Source organism: Aphis gossypii, chromosome 3 (assembly GCF_020184175.1).
Source record: "Aphis gossypii isolate Hap1 chromosome 3, ASM2018417v2, whole genome shotgun sequence".
In the NCBI taxonomy this organism is placed as follows: domain Eukaryota; kingdom Metazoa; phylum Arthropoda; class Insecta; order Hemiptera; family Aphididae; genus Aphis; species Aphis gossypii.
The window spans coordinates 14243285-14256724 of NC_065532.1; positions in this window are offsets into that span (position 1 = coordinate 14243285).

Consider the following 13440-nt stretch of genomic DNA (forward strand, 5'->3'; position numbering starts at 1 on the left):
GATTCAAGTAGTAAAAATATTACTGATGGGTGTAGTAGTTAAAAAAATATTACTGTCTAGTGTCTAGAAAAAAATTCTTAGTCCTTAATAGGTAATTAGATTTATTATGACCTATCATTTTTAATTTAAAAAATATATTATATTTTTATTTGAATACTAATAAAAGTTTCAGGATAAGTAGGTATGTGAAAAAATTTAAATAAATCCAATATTCACAATATATTCGTATAAACAGTATGCAACTTACGTGATGATCGAATCCGGTCGAATCAATGATTATAGATGTCTGATCTGAAGTAACATTTAAGTCTTAATAAAAATTTTTTCAATCTATTATTTAATATAATATCTTCTCCTTTATAATTATTTTTTCAAAATAATCTAAATTACATCAATTATAATCTTACCATTGAAAAAAACAATTAATATAGGTAGTAATTTAATTACAATGTAATTGGACAACATTGAATATGAGAAATTTACTAAAATTAGATATTAATTTTTATGATTTGATTTTTAAATATAGATACTTATAACTCATAAACAACTCGTCTAAATTTCAATTTTTATATATTTTCGACACACGCTCTGAAAAAATATTAATTGAAAAATATATATTGTCATAAATAAAATTTAAGTTGATAAAAAATATATTATATATATATATTTTTAAATTGGCTGTAAATTGGCTGTAAATTACGAAAGAAAAAATATTTTCAAAGACAGTTAATAAATGTAAAAATAATAAATGGTTCATACTAAATTATCTGGATTGACAATTATATTGTTGGTAAATTATTTTTATAATATTAATTTTTGCCTCGCATTCCTATAATTAGATTAAAAACAGTAATAAATGTACATAATTTAAAACCACTATTTTAACAATAATTATTAAAATATTAACTTGAATACCTGAAATAATAACATGTTATTATTATTATTTTATTAGATTAGTCTAACATGATAAATTGTAAAGTACTATACATTTTAATAATACAGTTAATTAGAATAAATAATAATAAAAATAAAAATAATTGTCGAACCATATTTAAGTCGCACTATATTTAGGTAATAGATTTATTATTATCACGGGAGCTTCTAAGGAGTCTCGATATCTACTTGGGTAATTTTTGATACTAGTGGGAATTACGGTTCCCAAATTATTATCAGGTGATGCCACAAATTCTAAGACAATATATAGGTTAGATACGACTTATTTATTAAACTGTAAAGCTCGTATTATTTTTTGAATTACAGCTCAATGGAATTAGAAGCGATGATTTTCTGTCTTTGTCTAACACACGTGAAAAGTAGGCATTTAGACGTGTTTTCATTCTAACGTACTGATTGATCAATTGAAGTGATAAACAGTTGTGAATTGGCCCAAACGGAGAGTGGGAGAAATCTGCCGGGGCCGCTGCCATGAGAGGACTCTTTGCCATGGTCTACTTTTAATAGAAAAAATTTTATATTATCATTTAATATTCGATCTTGCTAATTTATAAATTAACAATTATACGAGTAGAATAATAGATAATAAATTAATAACACATAATCCTAGAGCACGAATATTTCTATATAATATTATTTACTTGGAATAATGTAGATATAAGTACAACTAGAATATGTTAATTGCTTATATACTTAATAATCTATGTATATTGTATAATATTAATAACTAATATAATATCAGTCATTGATTAAATATTTAGTATATTTAATCAATGGTTTTATAGTATAATTATGAAATGAAATATACAATATTTACGCTATTCTAACATGCACTATATATATCCATAGCTTATTTACTTGTAATTGGAAAAATTATTTTCCCTGACCCTGCACTCCACCAGTTATTTGTATAATAAGATTATTATAAGAGCCCGCTGGCTAAAATTAGAAATAAAAAATTACCGTTGGCCACCGTCATCCATCGAGTGACGACCGATATTGTTTTTTTTATACAATTTAATAAATTATACTGTTATTTTTATTGTCAATCGTCAATGGTTATTCGTTATTAAATTGTGATTGAAAAGATTAAATGACTGAATAATGATCATTCAAAAAAATTACTCTAACCGTAGTATTTGTAAAAATAAGTCTAATATTAATAATTATTCACAAAACTCATAAATATTTAAGTTATAAATGATTATAAAAATATTGGATAGGAAAATAGTTATAATACTTGTCCAACTAACTAGGTATATTCTATACAAATGTATATAATATATTATATTATCGGGATAATAGTTTCTTGCAAAGTTCATTATGTTGAAAATATATCATATGTTTATGTTATAAAGTTACTGATAAGAATTCTAAAAACAGGTTTTAATTTGTCAAGTATATAGGTACTTGAGATCGATTATTCAAAATTTTTGATTTTGTCCTCCTAAGTCCTTAAAAAAGGTTAGTTCAAACAATGGAGTAATTCAATCTTTGGAAAAGTTGAAATTAAAAAATCAAAAATCTGGGAAAGTAGGAACTGTAGTAGTTAGAACTGTAAAGTAGTTATATTATGTATAAGTAGTTAGAACTGTTATCGATTCACTAAACGGCCTACTAAGCTGATTGCGTTTCGTATGGACATGGTAATCTCGGATAGTACGCACGGTAATCCTATTTCGATGATTCGGTATGTTTACAGGTAGAGAGTTGAAACGCATAATATTTTTGGTTAGTGGGATATTACTATTACAATATGTATATTGTGTTTAGCTGCATATGATAACCGCACACGTTTGTATTTAAAGTTTTAATGTTTATTAACCATTGGGCGTACCTATATGGCTAAACACAGTAACTTCCCACCACGTGTTTAGGCGGTGAAGGTATACAAACAATAATAATGTGTATCAACAAATTACGGTAACATCTCTACTCTTCTGTGATACCTATACGCAATATTGTTCAAAACATGTATATGGTTTTGTATAAAATATACCGTGTTCGTGTAATACAATAAGGTTAATACGCATATTGAGAGCAATCGGTATAGTGTCGAATTTAAATGTTAGGAAACGCACACAACTCCTTCAGAAAAAAATTATAGTTTAATTCGATACATGGGTGCAATTAAGATAAAAATCTTACATAAACAGTGAGAACCCTTATCATTTGCTCAATTCACAAATAGTACATGGTTTATACCGTTACGGAACAACTAACATAAAACATAAACGGAGAAAGAAATTGAACAAATAATCTCGATTATAAAAACAGCTGTACAATAATAAATTGATGTTTTATATGCGAATTATCTAAATAATAACTATTCATACAATAAAATACATTAGACATAAGTCAAAATATTTAATAAGAAATAATACGGATAAAAATAAATATTATGTCAAAATTAAAATGTCCACACATTTTAGACTATACATAATAATATTATGATAATTTATAATAACATTAAACAATAGTAAAGCATTTTTTTTCCAAAACAATAAATCAATTTAGAGACTAAAAAGACTTAACCGAAACTCAATCTCAGATATTTTCATATTACCATACTTAGTAATTTGATGGTATTATTTAAATAAAATATGGTTTGATTTTAAGTCGAGTTTTGATTATAATAAATCTGGTGGTCATGCATTAGTGACAAACGCTGAGTTTAAATATCGATAGACTTGGATATTCATGCGTAAAATGACATATTGCCTAAGTTTTGCTTTAATGTGATATAAAGAATATTTATCACAGCAACTTGAAACATTCCATTGTTACTGAAATTTTCGTGTTGTATACATAGTGAAATATTTGAACTCGTCTTTTATATTTTTAAGAATTTGAAATTTTGAAATTTCTTTGGTTTTTTCTAAAAAAAAAGTTTTGACAAACATTTTTAGGATTGTTCAAAAACCTCTAGAATGTTTATGTCCCCCATAAACTTCACTGTGCTCATAAAAATTTAAAAACGTACTTAACATTTTTTGAAGTGAAATCATTCTGTATACTAATATAATGTAAACATCTACCGTAGTTTTTGTCTTTTTTATTTTTATTACTATACACTTACACCTGCATAGGCACGGTATAAATTTCGTATTATATAATATTTATTTAAATACGCGATCATGTATATTATAGAAGGTTTACAAAACTACTATAGATGACTATGAACAGTGAAATTTTACAAGTCATAGATTAAATGGACACACTATAAGCGTTAATGAAATTATGTATAGTCTTGCCATTGTATTATGCCTAATCGTCACATTTACTTGATTATAAATTTATAAATTTATTTTACCTTAGTGAGGTGCTAGTAGAGGGAATCAATTCAGTTATTCGTATATTACTTAAGTCATATATTTTTTTTTTTTGTATTTATTCTTTGACAAGTAGGTCTGCCCAAAACGTTATCTAAGTAGGAACCACCTACTGTATTCCTGAAACACGCGTTAGAAAATATTATTTTATATTATATTAATAAAAACAATTCCATATTGGAACAGAAAATTTCAACGACTGTAAACAGCGCTTACAACGATCGTATTCAGATGTTACACTATATTATTATCGTTAGAGATTTAACGCGTAAATTAATTCATTTTCTCAGTGTCGCTGCTGCAGGGTTTTCGATCAACAGCCGCTGTTGCTATAGTAGTGCATTGTGTGTAACTGACTTTGTTAATTTTGATCGATGATGTAACGGAGATCAGACACCATCCGCACGAGGCGGATCTCTTCCCATGACAAACAAAGCAAACTTTATTGTGTTTAATTTCGTCTTCGTGTCGGACACCGCAGAAACCTCGCCGTTTTTACAATATAACGTACGAACGCTACACATCAATAACAATTGTTAAGTTTGTTTAGTCATACAACAACACTAAATAAATATGTTTAATTGAAATTATATATATATATATATATGCAATAATGCAATACACAATTATTTTTAAATTTTGTGGGTTAGGATAGATATGTCATGATATTATTCAAACAACTTTAACGGATCACTAAAAAAATTAAATGTGTGTTAATTCATAAGTATTATTATTTATTATTTATTGGTGGTTTGATTGTGAACACTCTTTAAATAAAATAAAATGTTTTACAATGCATTAGATTAATTGAGTATTAATCAAAAATGACTATTTAATATTAATCGTGTCGTATTGATAATATTAATTATTGTACGTATATCGAGAATGTAAATAATTATACCATCATTTTGTTTTGACATAATGACATATCCATTTGTCTGATCAAATTTTGTTTACCGAGAAACATGTTAGATACGTAAAAGAGTATATTATAAATAATCAAAATATTATATCTATAGAACTGTATGGTTCTTCGCTGACATTCTTTACAATATATTTTTATTACGATAAGTTTTGATTAGAATAAAAATAAACAGCAAGTCTTAATTTAGAAAATGTTTTTACTAACATCAAATGATTTAATAATTTTAGTTTTAAATGAAAAAAAAATTAAAGACTGAGCCATGCAATATTTTGAAGTAAATAGCAAATGTTTGCAAGTTTTAAACAAGCAAAAATGTTAATTTTAATAATTTACATACGTAGCTAATATTGTATTCTAAGAAAAATGTGGTTTTACAATGATATAATATATAACAGATAACCAGTTGTTAGTGTTTTGTTTATTAGAATTAAGTTAGGACAGCAGTATTTGATAACTGTAATTGTATAAATAATAAGTTAATTGCATTATTTTACAACTAAATTAGCAAAATAACTTATTATACCTATTAATTATAGTGACTTATACGTTTAATAAATAACTTGTGACCTGAAATAACACTATTTCTCTCTAGCCAGTGTTGCCACAGGTTGATTACTTCATCATGTTAATCACGCCAAAATAAAATATGTAAATTCTCCAACATACTTATTGTAAAAAATATTTACAGATTATAATATGTACTAAAAATAAAAAGTTTAAAAAAATTAATAAATAACTTATTAATATTCCTTTCTTTCATTTATAACATACATATTTATTGTAATATTTTATAATATATTTATAAAATTTAAATAATATCTGAGGAATTTACATTATGCATAACATTTTAAATGTGTTATATTTAAATAGATTCCAAGCGAAGTCTATTTTATCATTAATAAATTTATTTTAATCACCTTCTGAAACTAAAAATATTAATTTAATCTATCAAATGCTAAATAATTATAAGTATTTTATAAAATTATTAAAATATTACTAAAAAAAAAAAAAAAGAAAAATACTGAAAATAGGAATATTTTTGTTAAAATAGTTTTCAACAAATTAATAACATTTTAGTATAGGTGATTAATAGTTATTTATTTTAAACATTTTTATAAATTTTAAAATTTCAACAATACTTATAGTTTGATATTCTATCTATAGAAATTTTAAATTATTGCTACAAATGATAAAAAATTTAAAAAAAAATTGTATTTAAAGTAATACAACATTTTTCTTAACTTAATTTATTATATTTGCACAAATTACATTATTCATCATATTAATCATCTGAATACTACAATGCTAAATACGTTTAATCACTGTATTATATCTAGCATACATTTATTATAATAAATATAAGTTGTGTTTTAGCTAAAGTGGTATTTATCTGTTGTAATTTCTGAGCCTAAATTAATTCATAAATGCGTATTTTAATGGTTTTGCCATTAAATATTCGTAAGAATGAATTTTAAATAACTTCTGTGCAGGTTTATTAAGGTTATGCTCCATAAATTACGTATATATTATAAAATATTGCTAATAAAAATAAACTCAAAGTATTCTATAGCGTAATTTTTTATTTTTTTAATATTTTTTATAAATATTTATCCGAGGATTTTTCTCTTGAAAAATACCTATACCAATTTTAAATAACTAAACTGATTTTTACTATGCGAATTGTATTGTTCACACATTTGGTAGCTTAAATTTTCTTACAACACTATAGAGAATGTGTAGACGCTTTTAATATAATATACCTTATACCTATTATACATACATAATCGATATAATAGATTTATAGGAAACTTTTAATGCTCTTAAGTTTAGGGAAAATAAATAATTTTATATAGTATCACGTTGATGTTTGTGACATGTCTGTTGAGTATTTAACGATAAGTTATTTATAAATTAAAATATGTATATCATATCTTACTGATAATTAATTATAATTCCTTAGTACTTACTAATATTAATCAGTGATTATTTTTCGACGAAATAAACTAAAACTAATTGAACAATTCTATGCCGACACAAATCATTTACTTAGTTTCTACAAATCAGTTAAATCGGATTCTTCAATCAATTCATTTCAGAAGATGCTTTCCATTCACTTAATGATAAGACGTTATTATTAATGCATATTACATTATGTAATATTTTTTAACAAAAGTAAATGCATCTTCTGCTATTTTTTATTGAATGGAAGAAAATCCTAGCCCTAATTATTAATCAAATCATGATATTAACATATAATTAATTATTAGAGTTATATAAAAATAATTAGAATTTGTTATAATTTCCATCGTGAATTATAACGATAAACTGTGATGTGTAAGCATTAATTGTACACAAATACCGGTAAACGCAAACTATAGTTTAAATAAACATTTTTTTTTTTACTGATTTTAGTTTTTTGAATTGTGAAATGAAATTACCTACCTCTATAATAATATATTTATTAGATGTAATTTGGTTTTGGAATGGCTACGATCCGATAAAATACTCTACAGTCTGCAGTCTCTACGAATACAGTCTCTAAACACTTTTTTTTCTTCTAATTTTAATGAAAAATTCTTGTAGTTGAAGATATTTTTAATTGAAAGAAAAAAACATTTCAAATTGTTTTCATTTCATGTTTGAACGTACACAACAATACACAGGTCACATTACAAGTTGATTGTGTAGTATATATTATTCATTTTAATTGAAATTTTTAGAACATCAGATTTAATATTTTGACTTAAATAATTAAATAGTTCAAATACGTTAGTGTTGTGCTTCTATTGTTTATTTTAATATAATAATTTCGTTACACGTGATAAGTATCTATATGTTATATAATGCAATAATAAATAAAGTCGTTCACTTTTAAACTTTGTTCTGTTTCTTTGAAACCTTGCAGACTACTTTTACAATCATATGACGATTAATAAAGTTTTAGCCTTTGAGTATACCCAGTATTCTGTACAGCAATATAATGCGTTACACACATAATAAGTTTACTCCTCAATATATTATACCGGAATAAATCCATAACCTGGTAATATTGAAAACATCTAGTGGTATTGTCAAAGTTATATTTCCGTTTGTAATATCTCAATCAATATTGCCAAATCATTCTTTGAAAAACAATTTCTAAAAATATGCAATTATATTGCAGCCTTTTATTACCAAAACAAGAGCCATTCTCTCGATTGTGGGCTAACTTTTTAATAAACAATATTAAAATATCGTATGAAAATCGATCAGACACGGTCTTGACGACGTTTAGTTTGATAACAGTTATTAGTAAGCAGCATCATATTTAAGTTTTTAAACGGGTAATTAAAACCGTTTTTATTATAAAGCGACCTACGGCTTTTTAGTATAAAAAAATCGATTTAGTAAAAACGATTTAAAACCGTGATATCGATGCATTTCGAAAAACGAGATTCGCACGTCAATTAGTAGGGTTTTTTTCCCCAGCGGTATATTTTATGCGTAAAAAATTGTGATTATTATTGCTGTACTATTTTTTTGTTTAACTACGGTCGCGGCGGTGCCCTTTAAGACCTCTGTCTGTACGCGAACGCCAAAAAAGTCCGCCCGAAACCTTCGACTGCACCAAACCGCGGTGAAATAGATACGTTTTCCGGCTATTATTATCATATCGTCCCCCGACGGAGTTCGGCGTCGACTACGATTTATGCGCAAAGACTTGCGAGTTGTCAATGTAATAGTGCAGTATAATCGCCGTTCAGGTGCCGCAGTAGTATCGATTCGCGTAAAAGTCTCGTAACGTACGGGCGGGTCGTCGTCGTCGGAATATAATAATAAATTATTGGCTCGGTGCGTCGTAAATCGGATCTGCAAACGTTTATGCCCCCTCGGGCGTCGGCGTTTGCCGCACAAGACGCGACCGCTCTAGTGTCGTTCCCGCGGCCGACTCGCCGTCGCATTATACACAATATACGCGTCTACGTGTTCGGTAACAATGCCACTTCAAAGTTTCGTCGCGAAGTTTCTTAATTAGTCGTAACTAACCGCCACCGCCGTTTTTGCCGCCCGCTGCCGCCCCGCCCGGAAGACTGCATCCGGAAAACCGCCTCATATAGCCCGGACGCGACGATTATATTGTACGCGAGACACGTGGCGGTCTCCCGACGACAACGATGGTGGTGTACGATAATTATTATTATAGTAATATATAATTTATTGATTTACACTGTTTATTAAAAACGCAAAATACCTGCGTATGTTTATCGAATCGTAATAAGAGTAAACGACAAGGCGAACAGCAGTTTTATGACCGGTCTCGATCGATGGTCTTATCGCGTTTGAACGAAATAAACAAATAGTAAAGAATATTTTGTTCGTTCAATAATATTATTATTGTTTTAAAACGTACTCAAATAATACAAATATATGATATTATAATGTTTTCCGTTTATACGACGAATGTCGTGTTTACACGTCTTATTTATATTCTTCCGTTATATCATTAGAATTATATTATAATAATATTTACTATGACCGTCAGCCGGCGCGATGTATAGATAATAACGGTACACGAGCGTATAGGGGATTTCCGTAGGGTATTCTGTGCTGTTACTTTCGATCTGCAAACGAATTTATTAAGATTTGTTAAAACGAATTTGGTTTGATATTGTCATAGCGATGATAGAAATAATACTAATATGACGTCGATCAGAGTATGTATACATATTGGTCTTTGACCACTGCTGTAGATACGTCATCGAAAATCAACTTTATTTGGATTTGTACGTAAATTACACGAATAACGGGTGGAGACCATAATATGGATATAGCAAAAAAGATCTACCGAAATGATATTAAAACTTCGACCCGGCGGTGCAATAATTATTATACGAGTTCGATATTAGCGAATTCTTTCATTGCGACGTTAGTTAAACACTACACGATAAAAATAACGTCCGATTGAATCATACGCATTAATATTTCTATCGCAAAATATAATTAATAACTTTATTTTTGAATTACCGATAAAGTGGTAAAAATAAAAAACATATAAAATTAGAAAATGTATAACATGTAATCGATGACGAATATAACGAATTTACATTGAATTATAAAAATATAAACCGACTACGGTAATCAATATTTTTAAAATAACCACCTAGACTTTATGGGAAGCAAATATTATACGCGAACAGACATTTCCGAAAATAACGTTAACGTGTTTGTTATACGTTATTTTTAACGTACGTCTTACAAAAAGTCAACATTATAACGATTTGCACTATAGTGTGTTAGGCGAAAACGTTCTCTCGTGCGTGCGTGTGTCGGCTTCTTTGGGTGACGTTCGATTAAATAGCGTTTCGTTTGAGCTCGTTTCACCGAGCTCAGGAGTCCCCTTAATTGAATATTTTACAAGACAAAACTTTTATAATACTCTCGGCGTTTGATCTTTTAGCCATGTGTGCTCCGGTCGTGTACTCGGGTGTACCTCATCATGTGCTCGGAATCGTTTAGGTGATTGCACGCGTACGTCTAGACATTCGATTAAGACACAATTCGCCGGGGCTCGCTGTAATCGTTACTAAAGCGAATATAATATATTATATAATATTATTCCTGAGAGCAGGTAAAGTGCGCGTAAAGCGTGATGTGCTCTTTTAAGTTCTAAAGCGGATGGTATCCACACGCGGTGAACGTGTGTGCACGTCAAATTGTACGACGCATTAAATAATCGTTATAATAATAATAATACGCCTAAGTCATATTAAGTATACATCACACGTCGCGAAATTTTAGCGATTCCAAACCTTCGGACGAGCAGTCGAAAACGAACTCGTCTGTACGTTCTAAGTTCGAAACGATCGATCCGCAGTGACTGATCGCTATAGATTAATGACACGATACAGATTATCCGTGGTAAAATTATCATTTCATTTCATATTATTATTATTATCATTATAGTATCATAGTTTTTTTAATGAGCCACATTCGTCTCGAAAACGTATTTGCAGCACTCATCGAGAATGAAGAGGCGCAACAGACAAATCGCGATTGAAAAGTATTTTTCACTAAATCGTCATTATACCGTAACGGAACCGTCATTCGATGCGATTCGTTATATTATTGTGATAGTCTTATTTATAATATTATAAAATATATCACTGTGATTCACAAGCATTCCTCATTTTTGCTTTGAATAATGATTTTTTTGTAATTTTTATTATTTTTCTTTTTTTTTAGTATTTCATTATTATATTATCAAATATTTATACAATACCATTTAAGAAGTAGTCCGGTGATGGTAGAAACTTTTTTTTTAGGTAGAAGTCAATATTTATTACCGTCAATTTATTCTTAAGTGGATGAACCTGCTTATTGAAATACTAGATACAATTTTCAAATTGAAGTAGCAATAAAAAAACCACGTAAAAATTATATTAGTTCTACCTATTAAATACTACTGTAAATATAATTGTAATATTAATTAATATAAGAATCTTATTTTTAAATAAGCCTTTTGCACATACAATATTATATTGTTAAAGACGTACTAAACCAGAGGTCGCTAACCTTTTCGAACAAGTGAATTACATTTGAAATTTGAATCCCCTGGTGATCGACTTCCAGCAGAATTTTTAGGCCTTTAGGAATAAACTTGTTTGATGAGCAAAAAAAAAGGACTGGGTGAGGCGATCTTTGTACTAAAAAACGTTTGCCAGCCGTGTTGAATTCCTATTGGTTGTGAACAATTTTGACGCAGACCAGTGCAATTTATTAAAATGTGAGATCTTCAAGTCTACAAAGAACTAAATAAGTTATAACAACTATCTTAAAAATTAGTTCTATAATAATTATATTTTCAGTTAAAAAGCAACTTTTGTTATTATACTTTTATCATGAGGGTATCAAAAATAGAATAAATAGATAAAAATATTATTCTTATAATATATTTACCATTAAAAAATGCGAAGCCACACTAACATGAAACTTGTACGACTTACATACTCATTGACCTGACATTGGTTTTTGATAAGATAGGTTTTTGTAAATTTGAATCATTGAAAATTTATTTGTTTTTAAAATAATTATAAAAAGTATTAACAAAATAATTATTTTAAACTGTTTTGGGTATTAATTGCCTACATTTTACCTATAAATGCTATTTTTTATATTTTATTATACCATTTTGTTATCAAACTTACAATGTACACTGTACAACTGTATGTATTGTGAATACATCCTTTTAAAATGTATACATAAAAACCATATTTATGCTTTTAATATGAATGAATTGAGTCCGCATCAATGTTGTCTGGCAACGATGAATAAAAATTGAAATTCGAAGTCAATGCTGTCTAGAAAAGTAACTATTCTCTAAAATCTAACTTTTTTTATATAATTCTTAGTAATAATGTATTTTGATGAGATGTCCTTATTTTAGTCCTATTTTATTCAAATAATATCAAATTAATTTATTATAACTGAATATCTAGAAATATTATGTTACTATCAGGAAAAATAGTGAGTTTACCTTTTTAAAATTGATATTATTTGGAAATACTTATTCATATTTTACATACATTAATAGCTATATTTTTGATTATCGCGATCACGTATAATTTTGTGGATATAATATAATAATACACATTTTTCCCTTTGAGAAATTTTATTTTTGTACATAAGTACATATATTTAGCACCCAACATTTTATGAATTGAAAACTACCAAAATATGGATGCACTTATTTGCTTAAAAACACTGTTATATACCCTTACAATGTTTTTTTCTTATTTTTTAAATACTTGCAAAAATAAAATCATAGGTATTAAATACAATTGTTATTTAATTTTTATTAACTGATTGTTAAACACATTATTTTATAATACAATTAAAAATAAAAATAATAATTGAAATAGAAAATTTTAAAATTAATACTCTTAGGTATTATTTTTTAAGCGTTACAAATCACAATAATTAAAGACTGTAATCGGTACTCCTCCATCAAGCATAACTAAAAGTCTATAAATATATTTTTAATTTACTTATCGATAAAATGTTTAGGCAAGAACATGATAGTTGATTCTAACATTCAGTTGATACGGAAAAAATTGAAAAATAAGTGAATAAATAAAATATAAGCCTCGAAGTATACAATTAGATGCTAAATACAATATTTGATTTGTATATGACGTATTAGTATACGTTAATAATGTACCATATAATTCAAATTTGTATTTTATCTAGTAA